This window comes from Eumetopias jubatus, unplaced genomic scaffold, assembly GCF_037043125.1.
Source record: "Eumetopias jubatus isolate StellerSeaLion01/CBP00866 unplaced genomic scaffold, mEumJub1_p1.0 scaffold_7, whole genome shotgun sequence".
Classification (NCBI taxonomy): Eukaryota; Metazoa; Chordata; class Mammalia; order Carnivora; family Otariidae; genus Eumetopias; species Eumetopias jubatus.
In genome coordinates, this window is record NW_028274813.1 from 79,589,041 (window position 1) to 79,602,598 (window position 13,558).

Consider the following 13,558-nt stretch of genomic DNA (forward strand, 5'->3'; position numbering starts at 1 on the left):
TTTTTCCAAATATCAAAGAAGATATAGTTACTCAATCCTGTTGTTAATAATTATAATGCTATAAAAATTTACAAAAATATGTTTCTGCATACATTTCCAGAATGATGTTACATACATAAAACCTTGTGAATCACAATAATTTAAGTGCTTAAATTACTTTAGAGAGAATGTCAGTTTTTCTTTAAAGCTATTTAAAATTTGCTTCTTCGAAATAAGTCAATCAGAGAAAGAAAAGTATGATATAATCTCACTGAGAGGAGGAATTCTTAATCTCAGGAAATAAACTGAGAATTGCTGGGAGGGATGGGGTGGCTGGGTGATGGACACTGGGGAGGGTATGTGCTATGGTGAGCGCTGTGAATTGTGTAAGACTGATGAATCAGAGACCCATACCCCTGAAACAAATAGTACATTATATGTTAATAAAAAAAAAGAAGGAGATAGTAGGAAGGTAAAAATGAAGGGGGGGAAATCGGAGTGGGAGATAAACCATGAGAGACTATGGACTCTGAGAAACAAACTGAGTGTTTTAGAGGGGAGGAGGGTGGGGGGATGGGTTAGCCCGGTGATGGGTATTAAGGAGGGCACGTACTGAATGGAGCACTGGGTGTTATATGCAAGCAATGAATCATGGAACACTACATCAAAAACTAATGATGTAATGTATGGTGATTAACATAACATAATAAAATAAAATTTTTTAAAAAAGCAAAATAAAATTAAATTAAATTTGATTCTTCATTCAAAGAATATCTATTTTTTCAAATAGACAGTATTACAGGCAAGTATATGGGTCTGCTATTTTGACTGTGGAAGACATAGTGGAGAATTCGTCATTGGCATTCAAAAGGAAGGCGATTATGTCACTACTCCCATTCAAAAACCTTCACTAGGTCCCTATTACATACCAGATCAAGCACAAACCCCCCAGCCGACTATTCAATGTCCTTCACAATATGGACCCAATCCTCCTTTCGAAAAATAATAATAATAACAATTATTGAAGGCCTCCTATGTTATCATAGCCCAATGGGGTGGGGGGAAATGAACTGAAGGGGAACATGTCTAAGACATGGAAACTGTCCTCAACAATCTTCCAAACAGGATAATCAATAAGTCGTGCAACCAATGACTAGTGCACAGAGAAAACCTGATTGTCAGAAGAGAGACACAAAAACTGTGCAATGGGACTTCATAAGAAAGAAATGACTCCCAGCTAGATGAGTCTGGGGCTGGTAGAGGGCGTAGGGCAAGCAGCTGCTCTTCCAGCTTCATATCCACCACTTCTACTTCCTAGATATGAAGGCAGGATTTCATTTTTAGGGTCTTCACCATGATGGCAAAAGCACAGGGTCTGTGCTCAGCTTCTATTTAATTATTTAATTATTTATTCCAGGAGGAAAAAAGAAGCTACTTTAAAAGCAACTTCTAAATAAAAAATAGGTATAATGTTTTATTAACTATGAACCAAGCATAAAATTACTGTCATTCTACATAAATCATTATCATTTCATCTGTAGCCCCTAAAATCTGTTAGCGATTATTTATTATTCCCATTTCACAGACACAAAGCAGAGGATTAGAGACTCCCCCGTGACGGGTGGCAGATCTGAGGATTTAGAGGCAGGCAGGCAATACCAGGGGCCACATCTTTAATCACGATACTATACTGCCTATAAACACCTGTGACCCCCAAAGAATCATTATTCACCCGACATGCATCACAAATTTCTACTTTAACAACTTTATGTGTGCAAATGGAATTACTTTCCTCCTCTTCTCCACTGGCTGCTAGATGTCCATACTTTGAAACTCACGGCAGGGAAAAAGAAGACTAGACAGCACCGCCAGCCCAGAAGAGGCCGGCCCATTATTTTGGACTCTGTCCCTTTCTTTCTGCCTATCCTACCTGTCATCTCTCCATCTGTCCTCTCCCCTCCGTCTCCTACAGCCACTGCCTTAACTCAGCCCTCATCTGTCTTCTGGACTAGGAACCCTGATTCTATATTTAGTCCTGTTTCCTTCAAACGTAGTCTCTTTCATCATTCTAAAAGAGCTTTTTCAGAAACGTCAATCTCTCCAGCCATTCCTTTTTTGCGTAAGTTACTTTAATGAGTTCCCCAGTTCCCTGAGCAAGGTTACCCCGGCGTGCGGATTAAATATTCAGATTCCCAGGACCTCCGGTGGAAATCCTAAATTCTGTACGGATGGAGGTCTGCCTGGGAATGTGTATCTACATGCCCCTTAGGAGCTACTCATCACCGGGAAAAGTTTGGTAAACAGTGCTCCACCAGATTAAGTATAAGCTTCTTAGCGTGGTAAACAAGGATCTTCACTTACCGCCCCTACTGGCCTCTCCAGCCACCTTTTATCCCCATGCATCCTCTCAGGCAAAAAGCAATGCCGGTCTGGCCGAGGCTCTGAACGCACCCTGTTGCTTCACACTTCCGGGACTCCGCATTGGCTGCCCCATCTGTTTCCCGTAACCTCCCTATCTTGCTCACTTGAAACACCTGCTGAAGGCCATCAGAACCTTTCAAAACCTCCCCACTTCTGTGAAGCCTTCCACAGGTACTTCCAACAGAATTAATTACTCGCTCTTCTGGAACGCCTTACAACTTGTATGTAACACGCACTATTAGTAGCAGGTACATTTATCTGTTTACGTTTCTGAGTTACTAATGAGCATAAAGAGAAGAGGGGCCGCATCTTACTTGCTTTGTATCTCCAGGAGCTAGGACAGTGCTTGGCACGAATTGTAGGGTCAATAAATGTTGAAGGAAGAGAATATTCCTGGGGGTGCCACCATTAGTTACCAACCTTGACTTTTTTTCTTTTTAAAGATTTTACCCATTTATTTGACACAGAGAAAGAGCACAAATGGGGGGAGCAGCAGAGGGAGAGGGAGAAGCAGCCCTACCCCCCCCCCGCCCCCGCTGAGCAGGGAGCCTGACAGGGGACTCGATCTCAGGACCCTGGGATCATGACCCGAGGAGAAGGCAGACGCTTAACTAACTGCGCCGCCCAGGTGCCCCACCAACCTCGACTTTTAAAAGGCCAATGTGTCATTGAGTCCTCACAACCACCTTGTGAGTTGGTTATTATTCCCATTTTACAAGTGAAGAAACCAACATGGAGGAAGATCGCTGCTTCGAAGCTACAGGGCAGAGATGAGCGTTCAGAGCTACCTGCTTCCAGAGCTGACATTCTCTCTCCACCACACACTCCTCCAGGCCAACAAGACTACCTCCATCCATGCCCCCAAACTGACTATCTGCCTTGCATAAGAGTTATTTTTATACTTGACAGGGTGCCTCCTGCCTCCTGGGAGATGGTCAATTATTGAAGGCAAGGATCCTTATAATTTTCATATTTTTATTCCCAGAGTGTCTTGCTCAACGAAGAGCTTTGTACAGTGAGTTTAAGCGGCATACATTTAGAAGAGGTCTTGCGAGAGGAAGAGCTTCTTGCCTCCAGATAGGTGTGTGTACCTACACAGTAGACCCAGTGCCCAACACTGTCATAAAAGGACAGCAGCCAGGTAGATGCGATAGGCTTTCAATAATCTCTGACTTATCAACTTTTCTTCATCATTCACATTTAGTACATAGAAATTTTGGAGGTTTTATTTTAGCGGATGGCATTTATTACAAATGTGAGTTGGAAGAAAAAATATGAAATTTTACACTCCTAGTCTACTTTTGTAAATCTTCAATCCTAAGAAAAAATGAATGTTCGGTTCTGAGGCAACAGTAACATCTCTAACTGGTATCAAGGGTTAGGGAATCAGTGTTTTGCTTCAGCAAATATTCTGACTAGAGGTAGTCAGCTACATCTTGTATAAATTATCAGTCTAAAAATCATTAGAACCCAGCAAAATACACTTAACTTTAAAATTCTTCTGAAAATTATTTAGACTTTTTGGAATGATTTGGAATACATTTCAGGAGAGGGTCTGGTATCAGCCATTGTACTGATTATCATGTATTATTCAACTTGTGAAGTAGAGAAATTCCAAATGAGTGCTTCTAATTGATTAGATAATGGAGAAGTTGCTCTGTGTTTACAAAATACACCTCATTGTTAGCTAACTGAACAGTCATCTGATATTAATATACCACACCTTAGGTGTCCTACTGCCAAACTGTAACATTCTCCCATCCTCAGAAAATAAATTCTAAAGCCTAGTTATTTTCTCGATGAACTGAGAAGAAAAAAAGCTCTCCTGGTTAAAAAAAAAAAAAAAAAAAGCAAGAAACAAAAAATATTATCTCACTACATATTACGACTAGCCTGTAAAATCAAGGAAATAAAAATACTCACATTACAGCCCAATTACAAACAAACAAACAAAACTTTGCAGCCTCTCTCTCTCTGTTTAAAGATAAAATGCACAAATAAGAAGATACATGAATGTAAACATTAGATTCCTGGGGCTTGAAGTGAGTATTGCATAATGTATAGAATTGTCCATTCACTGCATCCTATGCCTGAAACTAATGTAACATTGTATGCCAACCACACTTCAATAGGAAAATAAAATCAAAGATCATCTCATTCAGTCCTATTTTACAGATAAGCAAAAGTCCAAAAACAGTAAGGGACTCATCCAAGGCCACAGAACTAATGAGTGTTGGCATAAGATAGGGACCGCGGGGGTAAAGGAACTCACAATCACTGTTTCCAGCCAATGTTATATGCTTAACACATGGACTCTCAATATAATCTTGAGGCGAAGTAGTTTTTCCCCCACTTTGCAGATGGAGAAACTGAATCTAGCAGATATTGAGTAAAACCGGGACTTGAGCCCATGTCTCTCTGCCTCTGAACTCTGCGCTTTTCAGTATAACCCTGACCTTAGAGCACAGGCCTCTTAACCCACAGGCCAATATTCTAGACAGAACCTCAAGCAGATGAAAAAGCGCTCACTACCAGGTTTTCCTTGCATCCTCCAAAATAGTTATACTTGCTCAAAAGCAAACTACGAAAAAACTGGGCGACATATGTAGAAAATCAACAAAAGCATGTGGGGCCTAAAACTCAAGAATTACTTCCAGACCCTTTACCTGTGTGTGAAGACCAATGACTTCCCCCAAGGTCAATCTCATCCTAAACAAGGAGTACAAGCAAAATGGACCCTGAGTTAATCATGGGAAACTATTCACCACATTAAGCAATTTCCCTTATTAGGTTTGCCATTACATTAAAAGACCTATCTATACACTTACTTTTGTAAAGATAAATAATATAATGAAAGGAAATGCCATCTCCAAATTCTGACTATATGTGCGTAATTTAAGACAACATTAAGAACACATAAGACAAATCCTATTTTAGGTATTATATTAAAATACTACCTAGAATAAGAATCCATAATTTAAGAATGTACCTGTGACCAAAAGATTTCTAAGTTTGAGTTGAGGGTCCATTGACTTACCTAAGGCAGTGTTGTATACAACAAAATTTCAGTAAAAGAAAACAATTTTTATTATCACTTAAGGAAGCAATAGGGTTTGATCAAATGTATCAATATATTCAAATATATCAAATATATCAAAATAGCTCATTTATGTACACATCACAGAGTCAATAAAAACAAGGATTTGATTAATGTGTCCACCTTAAAAAAAAGAAAAAAAAATCTGTGGATTTGTTTATTGATTCAAAAGTGGGCCTACTATTGCTAGACAGCTGAATAAATGATAATCCCTACAATGGAAAAGCAGAGAAAACCAGGAACCAAATAATTATAACATAAACTGAAAGATGTTACGATGGAATTAGAAAGTGCTGTGGGGTACAGAGAAGGGGGCATTGGCCCATACCTGGGCAAATCAGGAAGGCTTCATGGAGAAGCTGACACTAGAATTGGATTTTCATCGGTAAGAATTCCCTAGGAAGGGACACACTTTCTCTATGTTTCCCCTCCATTATTTCCCTTTTCAAGACCTGGCTTTTTGGCCAGCTGAGGGACCTTACTGCTGGATATAGAAGGGATGCTAAAATGGCTTCCTTTCATTTTAATGAGGAACTAGATTTTAGTGACGTCTCATAGTTGTTTTCTTGCTGCTCATTAGAAAGGGCGTGAATAGTTCAAAACTACTGAGGGATAAATTTGGTAGATGAAAATGGTTTCTATTACTGTCTGCTGTGACATCAAAATATTTCTAAAGGCCAAAATAAAAACAAATGTCCACATAGGAGGATGAATTCTCCCACTAATCACACCTCCCCCTCCTTCACCCCCCTCCCAAAACAAGATGAATTTCAAGAAACTCTCCGAGGGTAGAAATATAAGAAAGAAAGAGGAAGGGCGAAAAATAACATGGCATCATTACAGACTATTCTTCTGAAGCAAAGTAAAGACAATGAGGGGAAAAATAGAACACGTGTATTACAATGTATAGCACCATACGGCTGTGTTTGATGCTCTGGAGGGCTTCAACAAGTACTGTTCAGCCAAAAATCAATTGAAAAATCAGCATGATAACAGAGCATGAGTTGCCCTATAATAGCCTTAAGACCCCCAAGGCTATACAAGTCCCTTTCATCTGCCACACTGAACTGACTCAAGGGGAACCTCACTTCCCCTCCCTGAGTACTATGCCTAGCTGCATTTCTAACCTACTGTTTTACCCTCCCTGAGAAAGGGGAGCTGACAAGGGCCAATGATGATTTAAAGGTGGCTTTTAAGATTTTTTTTTTCCTTTCTGCCTTATTCTTTATCTTTTCTTGATATTTGCACTCCAATTCGGCCGACAGTATTAGTCACAGGACTATTTCCACAATATGAAATGGTCAGGCATAATCTCTGAATAACCTCATAATAATACTGTTTTTTAAATGCCTTAACTAACAGACATTAAACTGCCCCTTAATAAAGATCAGAGTTCAGGCTTATGCAAATGTGGCATGTAAGCAATTCACAGCATTGTTATAAATATACATATACAGTTCATTCCAAGATTTCATCTCAATATTTCTTCAATCACTTCCTCACAATGTCTGGTTTGTTCAATTTATATTTCTACTTGGCATTTGGTGCAAACCCCCAAAGATAAGATACATCTGTCCCTTAGTCACAAATCTTGGCATTTTTACCTTAACTCAATCGTGAAATGATTGGTTGAATATTACCTTGCTTATTAACAGAATTTCCTCGTAATAAAACATTTTATTTCCAAACTTTTGAATGTGACATGAGATGTACCAACTCAGTAGTGACATACCACGGCCTAAAGAGGACATATAAACACCCTGATCCGTGTGAGGGAAGGAAAAGCTAATTGGAAGTCAGCTTCCCTGTGATTATCAGCTTGTTTATGGGGAGGGAGGACTCCTCTGAATGGCACTGTAAATTCATCCCTGATTATGGCGTTCAAACCAGAGTTCATTTCCACAAGCTCCCCGAAAACCCCCCACCCAATCCATTTTGTTTAGTTACAAAGGGTTGTGCACTGTTTTCAGAGAATGACAGTTCTTCCTGCTTTGATTTTCTCCAGTTTCAAGAAAAATTAATCAGTTGCGCAAGCCAGTTGTCAGATTTCACTTCCCTCATGGCAGAAAGCACACATATTCATTGTCTGCTATAAGAATAAATTTTAGTAATTTTCCCCATGTCAATATGAATATTAGACTGACCCAATTAATATGAAATTCTTCTTTGCTGCTGGAACAGACAGTGCTGCAGAAAGAGCCATTTGCACAACCTGTTCATGATTATGGGCCATAAGGACACAAAGATGGCACACACATTTGTGGACCATCTGAATTCTTATACGGAGAGGGGAGGGGGAGGGGGGAGCGGCATGACGTTAGCGTGACTGTCGTGGGTCATGTTTTTTAATCCGTAGTATTGGACATGTAACACAGCAACAAGAGCTGATCATTTTGTTTAATCACCTTCTGGATCTTTGCCAGATGGTCTCTATTGAGAGCGCTGCAAACAGAGAGAGATGAACTGCATCTAACACGCCACCAGAGCTTTCCCGTAAATGTCTGAGAACTGATTCCAACAAGAATTTAGTCTCAGAGCAGAAAGGGATACATTTAAAAACTATGTGCATTAACTATACTTTTCCCCATAGAATCCTCACTTGGCATGAATAATTTACCCACTCTTATGCTAATGGGATCATGAAAGTATCCCTGTGTCTTTAGTGCAGCTATTCTCAGCTTTCAGTAATTACCCCACCCAGTGAAAATAACATGGCTTCTGCATTGAACGGCAGACTAGTACCTGACAATTAGAAAGATCATGGCTGACAGTGGAAGGGTCCAGAACTGGACAGAGAAACCCTTGTGGCCCACGGAGGAGTAACGCTGGCCATGGGGGAGGCGAGCAAGGGGGAAAGGGTGAGAAGAAATATTTTCCATTGTCGAGCTCTGCGTTCTCTGACTTATTACCAAGATTTTACTTAAATAAAAATATGTTCCCCTTTACATCACTACGTGTAAAAGACGTTCATGACAAGTTCTGAAGAAAAAAAAATATCCAAGTAGAAGAACTAGAAGAGTTATCTTTACAGCACATCTGCATTAAGTATCTATTTTACCAGAATTGTTTAAAATCTAAATAGTGGAAAATCCTCTGCATTTTGCTTTTTGGAGGGAAAAAGGATTACCAAAAATAAAAAAAAGAAGAAGAAAGAAAGAAAAACTCATTTTCGACCTCTGTCCACAAAACTCCGTGTTAGGTAGTTCACTGTGTAAAAATTATCAGGCTAAAACATCTGGGAAAGAAAGCTATGAAACAGCAGGGAACGTGGCTGGTTTATTGTTTATCTTTTGTTTATGAGGCAGTATTCAAGTTTAATTACTACTCTAAATTAAACTCTAACTGGCATCAGGAGACATCCCTTTACATGACTAAGTTAAAAAAAAAATCTAGAAATCCCAACTCTGAGTTTTTCAAGTAAGTTGATACATATAGGAAGAAATTACTCAAAATTAACAGCAATTATAGAAAGCTTTTAAGCATTTATGGGCACTATTACATGCTCCTAGAGCATTTATTTATTAGAAGAGCTTAATTTTATTTCTAATGGTTACTATTCTAAAAAGTCCCGAGAAAATCAATAGAAATTATTTGGATGTTTGCTGATAGCTAAAGGATGATATTCTTTTGACTTTATGGGGGGGGTGGAGCGGCAAGGAAAAAAATGCAACATAAATATTCTATATACAACAGCTTCTTCTGTGGGAATGTACAATTATCAATTACATTCTCCGAGAATTTTTTTTAATACAATTAGGAAGACAGGAAGGAAAAGAAATGGCATTTAATTATCATAACAGTGAATGACCAGTTTTGGATGAACTTAGCTCTAGGAAAAATAAAAGTTAAAAGCAACTAGCAAAAGATTATGCCAGATGGCATCTGTCATATTGTATTTAGGGTTATTTTAAAGAAATTGCCGCCACTATGAAAACATTCCATTGACAGAGTTTTCCTAGACTGAATAAGAAATCCCAGTAGAACATATTCAGGATCCACCGTAGGTAGGGTGGAAGTTTTTCTCCCTCCTTTAAATGTATAATTGGAATATTCTGGTGGGGGAGAAATCTATTTCATACCGATAGTATGCATTATAAACTCAAAAGTATAATACTATTTTAGATGCTTGCTGACCTATAAACACATTCAATATAAAGGGGTATTTTTAGATTTCAACACCATGACTGGTAAAGAACTGTATAATACATAAATAAATATCTAGCTATAAAATAATAGTCTTATTGCCTGGATCATAGTTGGGGACATCAATGGAAGGGTTTGGTAGGTGGCAGAGTTGAGGGGAATTATGCTGGCTTGTGCAGCCTTGTGTCCTGAAAGAGTAGAGACATATAGATGCTAGTATGCTAATGTATTTAGGTTAAACTGGGTCTGGCAACAGTATGGTTAACGTGTGTGTGGTGTGCAGTGTGAGCTCAGCAGTTACTGGGCCAACTGTCTCGGTATTTCTGGGAATCCTGCCTATTCACAGTGCAGGGATTGTTCAATTGCTGCAAAATGTACAAAATGAATTTTACAAAAATGAATTGTAAGGAAGGCCCCATTACAACGATTTTACAGCAAAGATGTCAACATCAATTTTTCTTTCATGCATAGCTAATGATTAAAACAGCATATTCCATTTGCCTAAGACAATTTATTTCATATTGGCACATCAAAATATTGAAATACAAAGTTATCTTTACTCTACCCTTTTTATTCATTGCTGCTGAACCCATACCATTGTTCAAACCAGGAAAAATAAAACAAACTTGGCACAAAATACTTAAAACAAAGGCTCATCAATATTCTCCAATTTGTCAACATCTCAATTACAGCACTGGAAAAAATGTAAATTTCATGTGCTCTAAACACTGAGGGGTCTATTCTCTTGCCAATTCACATGCGTAACTCCCATCAGCGTTAATGGGAGTTACACAAACCCATCAATAATAATAATACTTTGTACATATATTGTGCCTTTCATCTAAGGCTCTCAAAGTGCTCTATGAACAAGGAGGCTGCTTCCTAGTCTTTACTCTGGCAAAATACACAATGAAATACAAAGCAGCTTTTGACTCAGCAGGTACAGAATAGGGACCCCAAGCCTTATTATCAAGCCCCATTTTACTGATGGGAAGCCAGACACAAAGAGGGCCAGTTACTGCCCCAGAGTCCCCAGTCTGTACCCTAATTCTATCCCTGAAAAACCAGATTTCTTTCTTCATTCTAATGTGACTAACAAGACAAACTCCCTCCCTTTGGCTGCTTTTAGCAAAAGAAATCAGAGTGAATGAAAATCTGGTTCATATTTATATAGTTTACTGCTAGGCATGTGCTGTTTGAAAGATATAGTAAAGTCAGGTTTTACATTTTACCAAGTTTGTTTCTTAAAATATTTCTAAAATTTGATTTTTTCCCCCTCTATTTGGTTTGTTGTACAAACACTACAGACGAAAAGATGACCTTTCACCTGTGTAACTGTAGCTCTTTCACTATCAAGTCATAAAATGAAGTATTTTTAGATTCCAAAGTAAAGATGTGTATGAATCATTTTAGTAAAGATATTCACAAAAAATATAAAGCAACATAAATGCATGTATTGTTTTATAGCATATGGCTATTAAAGTTTAATTTAAAATGTGTATGAAAACATTGTATTTAGTACAATTCATCCCTATTTTTTCTGTTTATCATAATTTGTTTTGAAACTGAGTCGTTTTACAGTTTTCCATATGCCTGTTGTGCTAATAAATTCTGAATACGCAAGAAAACTCTTTTCTAAACTACGAACTTGGTTTCCAGTGAAACATTATAATATATTTAATACTAGGAACATAAATTTCCCTCCTAGGTTTCCCATTATACAGCAACCCTAAGATTTAACCTAGGATAAGCATATGTGATTTCAGTCAATATCTCTGTTGACTTTGCCCTGAAGCAGATAATTAATCTTTCCCACAGAAAGCTACTCTGGACAATTCAGTGGGCCAAATTTCAAAATACCTTAAATACACGTTTAAAAGACTAACATAGGCCTGAGTATGACAAAATGCATCAAGCCCGGCCTTCAAAATTTAGTCTGCTGTAACAAACAGAATACCCTCCAACATGTGCTTGGGGAACACTGATGTGGTAAGCCAGGTAGGAAATTCTCCACACCGAAACTTATTCCTTATTTTATAGGAATCATAACTTGTTTTTGTCCCTCACACTTTAATACAGTAAAATGACTGACTTCCTAGTGCTCGTACACATAAGCTGCCATGTCCATTCTTTAATCCCACGGAGATATGATAAAAGGACCAAATCCTACAGGGATCAAATCCTTCAACATGGGATAAGTGGGTGCAGCTACCCACAACATAGAGGTTTGTGGCCTTGCTTTGACCGAGTGTATCCATCTCAGAATTTTTCTCTTTTTCTGACCACCACCAACAACAAAACAAAACTAACCGAAATGATAAAACTCCATGCCTTGCCTGTTGTCGCAACAATTCCCAGCTCCAAACCCCAGGGTCTTCTCACTCCCCCTCCCCTTCTCTCGGGTCCTTTCCTGCTATCTCCCTTGCCATAACTCAACCAACCCAACAGAACCAGGCAGTTTTAAATTTCAGTTGGGACCTTCGTGACCTGTTAATGAATCTACAGAGAGGAGAAAAACTCACAGTGTTGAGTTATGCCTGGTGTTGCTAGCTGACTTGGAGTCAGAAATGCTTGAAGCGTTAACGTAATTGCAAGAATGTGAAAAATGAAGCGCTGGGCTCCTGAGCAAAGTGAAAGGTCAAAGCGAGCCTCACACACAACAAGTCTTTGGAAGATAGCCTCATTAGACCATTAAGTCTGCTTCTCTTTTACCCCCCTCTTTTGTCCAATGGTTAGGGTGTTTTGTTTTTATTAATAGATACATTTCACCCTTTGTGTTATAGCAGTTAGGGGTGGTAGGGAAGGTGGACTCATTCAAAGCTTCCCAGATTTAACCACCCTGAGAAGTCCATCACCGTGACACGGAACCACAATTAAGCCATTGCACTGCACATCCACAGGATTCATATACAAGCCATCTCCAAAATGCCTTCCAGTTTGGTTTTCTTATGTACAATCTAACTGCTCTAATAAAGACAGCAGATAAGCCTAAACAGATCCAACTGACAAGTTCTTCCACAATTTACCATCCGATAGTTTTCATTTCTGTATCAGTCACAAATAACCCAGATTCTAATTTGGACCTATTCACAGTGAATGGCATCCTAGAAGACAAGTTTCTTCCTATACTCTTCTAGAATACTAGTAATCCAAAATCTGTGGCCAGAAACTTGGAGAAGTCAAGGCACTCACCCTAGATCAACCACCTTCTTTTAAATGCCATATATGACTACAGCTCAGGCTGTTAAACTGTCCTCCACTTGGAAGACTCTCTAATGCTTAAATATTGTGGCCATAAACACAGTCATAATAGAGATGAAATAGACCTAGGAGATCAGACACCATCTAACGTAAAATATTAAAAAGTAAAATCTATACACTTTCCTGGCCTATGTTCAATAATGCATCTTCCCTTAAATTATCATTTTAGCTATAGAAGAGTCATCCTTACCAATGTATAATTGCTCTCTATGCAATAGGTGAGTTTTAAATGGTAAAATTTATTCTAAATTACGCTAGGCTTCCTTGTTATCGGCCGTTGACATCCCCCTTGCCCTCTGATTATTCTGATTTTTAGGATTTGTGACAAAAGTCACCGTGCCAGCTGACTGGAAATGGGGACAAATGACCTAAGAACTTCAAAATCCATCTTCCCAAGATAAAATTCCCTATAAAATTCACACAGTACTTCTAGAGTTCATAAGAACAGATTCTGGCATTTTATGTGCTTTCGAGGCATCACTGCTTGATTACAGAGAACTCCTACAGTTGATATTACAAACAAAATATCCTGCTTATAGAATAATTCAAACTAGTGCAATAATAGCAGCAAAGTAAGCCTGTCATTCTATTTACTCACACACAGAAGTAAAGTGTAGATAACCAAATTTGTAAAAGAATTGGCAGAACTAATCAATT

The 13,558-nt window shown here is 38.6% G+C and overlaps 1 protein-coding gene across 16 annotated transcripts in view; it reads right to left on the reverse strand.

The window, feature by feature from the left end:
* The window catches only part of MEIS2 (Meis homeobox 2), a 202,021-nt gene that overhangs the window by 172,296 nt on the left and 16,167 nt on the right, over nucleotides 1-13,558 (reverse strand). The window lies entirely within an intron of this gene.